The sequence below is a fragment of the Arvicanthis niloticus genome, chromosome 12 (genome assembly GCF_011762505.2).
Source record: "Arvicanthis niloticus isolate mArvNil1 chromosome 12, mArvNil1.pat.X, whole genome shotgun sequence".
In the NCBI taxonomy this organism is placed as follows: domain Eukaryota; kingdom Metazoa; phylum Chordata; class Mammalia; order Rodentia; family Muridae; genus Arvicanthis; species Arvicanthis niloticus.
In genome coordinates, this window is record NC_047669.1 from 13,477,239 (window position 1) to 13,485,780 (window position 8,542).

Genomic DNA, 8,542 nt, shown 5'->3' on the forward strand with positions numbered 1-8,542 from the left:
TCTACAGTTACTTTTTTTGTTAACTGCGTTGACAACTCATTAAGTTATCTTATGTATAAGTATGAATCAAGTATGTTTATGCATATACCTCATACACACACATGCACATATGAACAAATACATAGACATGGCACACACAAATAAAACAAAATAAAAAAAGATATTTCTTTTTTAAATTTATTATTTGTAACTTATTCGGTTTATATCCTGTTCATTGTACCCTCCCAGTCACCCCCTTCCACAATCCTCCCCCTCCCCTTACCCTTCTTCACTGAGCGGGGGGGGGGGGTGTCCTTCTGGGTACCCTCCCAAACTTGGCACTTCAAGTCCCTTCGAGGCTAGGAACTTCATCTTCCACTGAAGCCTGACAAAGCCACCCAGCTAGAAGAACATATCCCATGTACAGAAAACGTGTTTTGAGATAGACCCCACTACAGTTGTTCAGGACTCACATGAAGACTAAGTTGCACATCTGTTACTTATGTACAGGGAGGCCTAGGTCCAGCCTATTCAGGCTCTTTAGTTGAAAGAGACATTTTTTTTGTGCTGTATTTGAGTATTGGACTATTAAAAATTTGGTCACAAGGAACTGCAATTTTCCCAGGAATCTCATGCCGGTGAGGTAAGGGGCTCAACCCCCAGGACAAACTACAGCAGAACTTACTTTTCAGAAATAGATTACACATACTGATAATAACCTTTTTGATAGCAGTACAAGAGAAACTGGAGTTAATTCAACAGGGGATCTCACAATAGCAGACAGAACCACATCTCAGCCAGGACTCCATAGTTATACAAAGCTGTTTCTTTTTATTTAAACTTAGTATCATGTCAGGTCCCCAAATGTGGACTTGGAGGGTCATTGGGAGTCTTTGTTCCTCATACCAATGTGGTCATATTGAAGAAATTCCCCTTCTCTGCTTTTCTGTGCCACTTTTCCATTTAATTGGCCTGCTGCAGGTAGCCAAGCCTGCCTGTTTGACTGCTAGAACCCAGACATTGACCCTAACAGCTTTGATCACAGGTGAAGCATGTAAACCATAGTAGCAATAATTTGATGGTTATTGATTGTATTTTGTATACTACATAGAACATTTCTAAATACTAATTATTTCCCATCACTTCGTGAAACAGTTCATAATTCTTATGTTGCAGACAAGGAGACCCCACGGGACATACTTAATAGTTTGCCGAAGACCTGACATTATTAATTAGAATGGCCTGAACCCAGATCGCTGTGACTCTGCAGTCAGACCTATAAATGAATGATTTATTTTGCCATTAGTTATAGCCAACATAGGCTTTTCTTTTCAACAACAGCAATTGATTATTATTGTGAATGTGTTTCTGCCAAACTCTATGCATTAAAAACTGTGAGAAGATTATTCTAAGGGCTCACACCATTATTTTCATGAATACAGAAATGTCTTGTTACACTGAGGAAACCTGAGTCAGCATAGAAACATCTTGTTAGGCTCAACTGAAAACGCAGGGCTGCTTCCACCTGCAGACCGAAAGGCCAACTGCAGTATTTCCAGTTTCATAATTATGTCCGTTCACAGAGCCAGTGTGGGGACAGACTACCAGTATCTGCAGGTGTCTCCAACGCCTCAGCCAGGAATTGCTGAGTGACTCAGTCAACACTACGTAATGAGACACAGGGAGAGTAGTGAATACCCGAAGTGACTGTCCTAGTGATGTCATAGACCATCTGGCTCCAAAGTTGCAAAGGTGACAAGGTTGCTTCCACAGCTTAGGGGACTGGATGTTTCGAGGAAGAAAATCCAATAGTGCTTCACCTATCAAATGTGGAAACATGCAGAATTATAAAAAATTTCATATATAGCTTTTGAGAGCTTACCATGTGTCAGGCGGAGCTTTTAGTGTGTGGGCTGCACTAGAAAACGAAACCAAGATGTTATCTTCATGCAGCTTGGACTAGATAGCGAATCTGAAAACATTTGTAAGTGTCACACTCCCATAATGGTATTTTGCTTCATGTTTATAATAAATTGAGACGTTGTATAGTTCTTACTGGTGTCCCTGGCATAGTATTAGAAATTGAGGTGGTAGTTCACACTTTTAATTCTAGCACTTAGCCAGAGTCTCTGTGAGTTCTAGGATGGCCTCAGGGTCTTAGGACAGCCAAGACTATGGAGAGATACCTTGCCTCAAAAATAAATAAATAAATAAATAAATAAATAAATAAATAAATAAAGTCAAGGCTGATGGAGCTTTCTCTCAGTGCCTTGTCTACCTTGCTTGCTCACCACAAGGCACACATCTCAAGGGCTGAGACAAAGTCTTCAATTTTCATTCTTTCTGTTGCCTCTGAATCTGGCCTAATGCTTTGCACAAAGTCAGCTGTCCTGAGTTGTGTGCTGGGTGGAAGTGGTACCTAACTGTGTTGGAGCTGATAACGTTCCATGATAGATTGTGGAGAAGAGCCAGACTACACAGACCCATGATTCCTTGTGTCTGCACCCTCCATGGTCCCTGCTCCCTCACATCTGCCTCTCCCTCAGAAGTGCACTCATGTTCTACCTTTGGAATCACTTTGGTGAGAATGATCTTAAACCCTGTCCTACTGTCCCCTAACCCACAGAACTTAACCTGAAGCATAGCTATTTTATTTCCATTCTTTAAAAATGGTAAACTTCAGCCCAGAATCAGCTGTACAGTTGTCTGAATAACTGTCCACCTCCAGCCACATACAATTCCAATGAATAATGAGAATAAAACTCTAGAGTTTTTTTGGTGAAAGAATGCTTGATTTCCAAAAATATGCAATATGCTCTATCTATCTATCTATCTATCTATCTATCTATCTATCTATCTATCTATCATCTATATCCCTATCTATATAACTATATATCTATACATCTATATATAGATATACACATATATGTGTGTTTGTATTATTCCATTATGTATATGTGTGTATATACATACACACACACACACACACACACACACACACACACATATATATATATATATATATATATATATATATATATATATATATTCCATTACTCTTTATTAAGTAATGGAATTTGACTTTGCAACCTGCTAATGGCATCAGTTAGGGAAAAGTTGAGACAAATGATGTAGCACAGTTTAGGATCTGTAGGTTACAGCTCTGGAATGTAGATTGCTGGCTACTGTGCTGCTGCTTAGTTTGTTTCTCTGAACCAGTCTCTGAAAACATGAGGAGTTTATATTAAACACAGATAAAACATGCTTTCCTGGTATCCACTTCCAATTTCCTGAATCCGGGTCTCTGGGTGTCATGCTTCCTGGTCTGTATTTATAGCCACTGGCCCTTGAGATTCCACTGTTCACTGAAGCTGAAGAACCACTGCCCTAGGGAATGCAGTTAACAGGAAAAATACCTTGTGAAAGTTCCCTGGGCAGGAAGCTAGCAGCTGAGGCCAGGCCTTTCCTGTACTGGGCGTGCATTTTTGGAATTGGTTTATTCCCTCAGATCAGCAGAGCATGAGAGTTGAAGATTTTGGGGCACAAGGAAAGATTCATTTGTGACTCACCAAAGCTCCATGGTTTGTTGTGTCACACAATAGGCAATCACTTCTTGCTCAGTTGTTAAACAGAATAAGCCAAATAAAATAAATAGCCCACAATGAGTAGAATAAACAACAGCTGTAATGCTCAGAGGGACAAGTGGAAATCACCACCCACAGTCTGTCCTTTGTTTGACAAAGCGCTATATTGTTAGGTCTTTACATCCAGCTTTGCATTTAAGTTAAAATGTTATAAAAGAGAGTAAAATGAATTAAATTAGAAATAATAATGTTTAGTCTTGAGTTTATCATTTCATATCCTTTCTGTCTTTCTTTTACTTTTTATTGAAAATTGTTTTTTTTTTCATACCATATATTCTGGTTATGGTTGCCCCTCTCTCAAATGATCCCAGATTGTCCCCACCTTTCAATCCACATAAAATCACATCCTTTCTTGGTCTGTCTCATTAGAAAACAAACGAACAAAAAGCATCTAAAAGAAACAAGTAATAAAATAAGATAAAAATAAAAACAAACAAATGTGAATAGGATCAAACCACCAAACTCTTTTTTGTGCTTTTCTTTGGTTTTTTGTTTTTCTTTCCATGTGTCTCTTTTATTTTTACTTAAAAAAAAAATTCAGACTGAATCTCATGTATACCAGACTGGCATCCAACCTTAAATTCCTGATCTTTTTGTCTCTACCTCCTATGCTGCCATGACAAGTGTGTGTCACCACGAGCAGTTTATGCCGGTGCTGGGATCTAACCCAGAGTTCTGTATATACTAAGTGAGCACTCCAGTACTCAGCTGCAGCCCTAGACCTATGAATATATTCCTGAAGGCCTTTCTTGCCCCTTCTTGTTTTAGCTTGTTAGTCTTGTATTTTAGTTTTTATTGAATCAACATTATTATATGAGAAGTAAGGTAATCCAGCCACGAGGTGTTATCTCAATATTTTGGCATCTCATTAATTGATTCTGTTTACATGACTTGTTGGGAATCATTCTCTATCCTTCCTTCACTTTCTTTCTCCCAGTTTCACTGCCGGTTTCATTATAACTATGCAAAATACAGTTTCACTATCATAACACAGAATAGGATAAAAATGTGTCTAAGGTCTACTCTAAAAATGTAATGGCTACAGGTCACTTAAAACCATAAAGGCTACTCACTTAGATACAGGTAAAACTCCACTTGTTCCCAACTTAATGGAATATTTTTTAAAAACAAACAGACATTGGTCTTCGGTGGTTGTTCCAGTAGACACATTTTCTAACACCAATGCATGAGATAATATAAGGAATTTTTACCACTGTTGTTATCAATTGCTATTCTTTTATTGTCTTTTCATCTGAACTGTAAAAGACAAAAACAGTGTAAGCTGCTTTTCATGTGTGTCAGTGTTTTGCCTGGGTATATGTCTATGTACTATGTATATGTCTGGTGTTGAAGAAAGCCAGAATTGGTCATCACATTATCTGGGACTAGAATTACAGAAGGTTATGAGCTTCCATGTAGTTGCTGGGAATTGAAACCTTATCTTCTGGAAAACCAGCCAGTATTCTTAACGCTCTGAGCCACCTGTTAAACAATTATTTACTCTTAATTACAGTGTATATGACTGTGTGCTTTATTTAAAAAAAAAAAAAAAGGCTCTCACTCTGTAGCCCTAGCTAGCCTGCAACTCACAAAGATCTTCTTGCTTCTGCCTCCTATGTGCTAGGATTAAAGGTATGTACCACCACACCCAGCCCTGAGAATAATTTTCCCCCCTAACTTATAAATACAAAGCAAGCTATAAACCTGTTATTGGTTCAAGTAATTTGGGGGAGAGCCCAATATTTCTTCAGGATTTTTATAAGTCAGTATTTACTCAATATTTCCAAGAGTCGGGATGGAAGTGTGTCTCATATGGAAACAAACATGACTAACAATGAGACCAGGAGAGGATGCTTTTGGTAGTATTGTTGATATTGCCTTTTCATGCTAGAAACCAAAGCGTCAGTCAGACCAATTTAAAACACCCCCAAAGAACTGATTAATGAAAGACAAGAAAGTGTATATTCATCATATTAACTTTATCATTGCAAATACATATGTCCATCAAGAAGATTTCAACTTTTAAAAGGTTTTTAAAAATATTCTCAATTATGAGGAAAAAAAATCAAATAGATTTAATTTAAGATTTAGGCACTAGCAGTTACTGCTTATCAGCAAGTGCTTACTTCATAGAATTGAGGCCCTGGGTTTAATTTCCCGTACCAGATAGCATTAAAAGAACTTAGTGATACTAAGTAATATGTCTAACACTACAAACTGTGTCTTCATTCTCTAGGGAAAGCAATGACCATTTAAGAAATGAATTAAGGAAAAGCTGGAAGAAGCTGAGGCAGACCTAGAGGAAGACCAGCAGTCTCAACTAACCTGAACTCCTGGGATCTCTCAGATACTCAGCCACCAACCAGGCAGCATTCACCAGCTGACACATATACAGCAGAGGACTGCCGGGTCTGGACTCAGTCAGAGAAGATGCACCTAACCCTCAAGAGACTTGGAACCCCCAGGACGTGGGGAGGTCTGGTGGACTGGTGGGGGACATCCTCTTGGAAATGGGGGAGGAGCTGTGGGATGTAAAACATTTGGAGGGTGAACCAGAAGGAAGATTAAGTCTGGACTGTAAAAAAAGATTAAAGAACAAATTTTCTAGAATAGAAAACAAAAAAGTACAAAAAAAAAAAAAATGTCACAGGAGCAGCAGGATGGCTTAAGAGGAAAGAGCAGTTGCAGGGCAAGCCTGGCTGCCTAAATTCCACCCATAGGGAACTCATGGTTGAAGGGCAACATTAGCTCCTGAAAATCATCTACTAACTCACAAGAACACACGCGCGTGTGCGCGCGCACACACACACACACACACACACACACACACACACACAAAATCATACAAACACACATACACACAACAAACAACACACATGCACACACATATACACACAAATACAATTATACACAACACACATACACACATATATACATACCACACATACATACATAAACACAACACAGACACCAAACACAGACACCTATACCACACAGAGACACCACACACAGACATACATATAAAAACAATCACACACATATACACATACACTCAAACATATGTACACACATCACACACCACACAGACATACATATAAACACAATCACACACATATACACATACACTCAAACATATGTACACACATCACACACCACACAGACATACATATAAACACAATCACACATATATACACATACACTCAAACATATGTACACACATCACACACCACACAGACACACATACAATCACAGACATATACACATACACACACACACTCAAACATATACATGCACACACCTCACACACACACACAACACACACACTGACAACACACACATACACACAAAACACACATATACACATAATAAACACAGAGAAACACATACAACACACAAACACACACTCAAGCATGTACATGTACACACCACACTCACATACACATACCACACACACATACACACACCACACACAGACAACACCCACATACACACAAAACAAACAACACACACAAACACACACACACAATACACAGACAGACACATACACACACACTCATAAGGACACCCACACATATACATATACCACACACACAGATATTACACACATATACACACAACACACAGATATCCATACACAACACAGACACATGCACGCTCATACACACTAATAAAAGTAAAATATCTTTGAGAAAAGTTGAAATAACCTCAAATGCTCAGTAACCTTAGCATCAGGAATACAGTTTATAATGATCACATCTGAGTGAGTAGCACAGGCACTGCACTCAGCAGTCACCATTTTTCTGTGACAAGAACACTAAAACATCTCATTTCTAGCTATTTTGAAATGCATTTTTTATAGCTTTAGTCACTGTGCTGTATAATAGATGACTAGAATTTATTTCAATTGTTTGTAGCCTTGTCTTAAACCCTTCCAACCTCCCCTCTTGCATTTCAAGGCTCGGATAATATCCACTTCATCCATTTTTTGAAATCCACTGTTTTGGATCCCACAAACAAATGCCACGATATGGCACTTCTCTTTCTGCGCCTGGCTTATGTCACTTAATGACCCCCTGTTCCATCCGTGACACTGCAAATGACAGGATTTCATCATTTTTATGGCCGAAGGGCATTACATCGTTTCTCCATGTAGTCACAAGACTTCAGTCTTAGGCTCTATTCATCTCAACCAGAATGAATGAAGGACAGAGTGCAAAAGTCAGCTCAAGATCTTGACTAAGTTTTTTTTTTTTTTTTCTTGTATACCTAGATACTTTCAGTTTTTGAGGAACCTCTATTGTCTCTCACAGTGCCTGTGCTGACTGAGCATTTAAACTAGACAAAAACCATGCAAGTTTTCTAAGGCAGTGGTCCTCAACCTTCCCAACGCAGCTTTAATACAGCTCCTCACACTGTGGTGACCCCCATCCATAAAATTATTTTCCCTGGTGCTTCATAACTGTAATTTTGCTTCTGTTATGAATCATAATGCAAATATCTATCAAGAATCCCTCTAAGAAAGACAGAGCCATTTGATCCCCCCATGGATTGTGACTCACAGGTTGAGAACTACCACTCGAAGGTTTCCAGACGAGGAGCCCCCGAGCTATGGATCCAAGTACAATTGGAACTTTGATGCTTTCTTAAGATTTTATGGAGCCTGGTATCATGTCTGTCAGTCATTTAGTATGACTTTATGACTATGTTTTAGGTAAGTAAACAGTAAGCCAGTAAAACACACACATACACACACAGACACACAGACAGGCACACAAACACACACACACACACACACACACACACACACACACACACGAAGACCATATCTTGCATTAAGAAAGAAAATCCTGAAATACTTCAACTTTGTATTCATTGTATATTTGGGTGTTATTGAAAATTGTTAGGGCTTTACTTCTTGC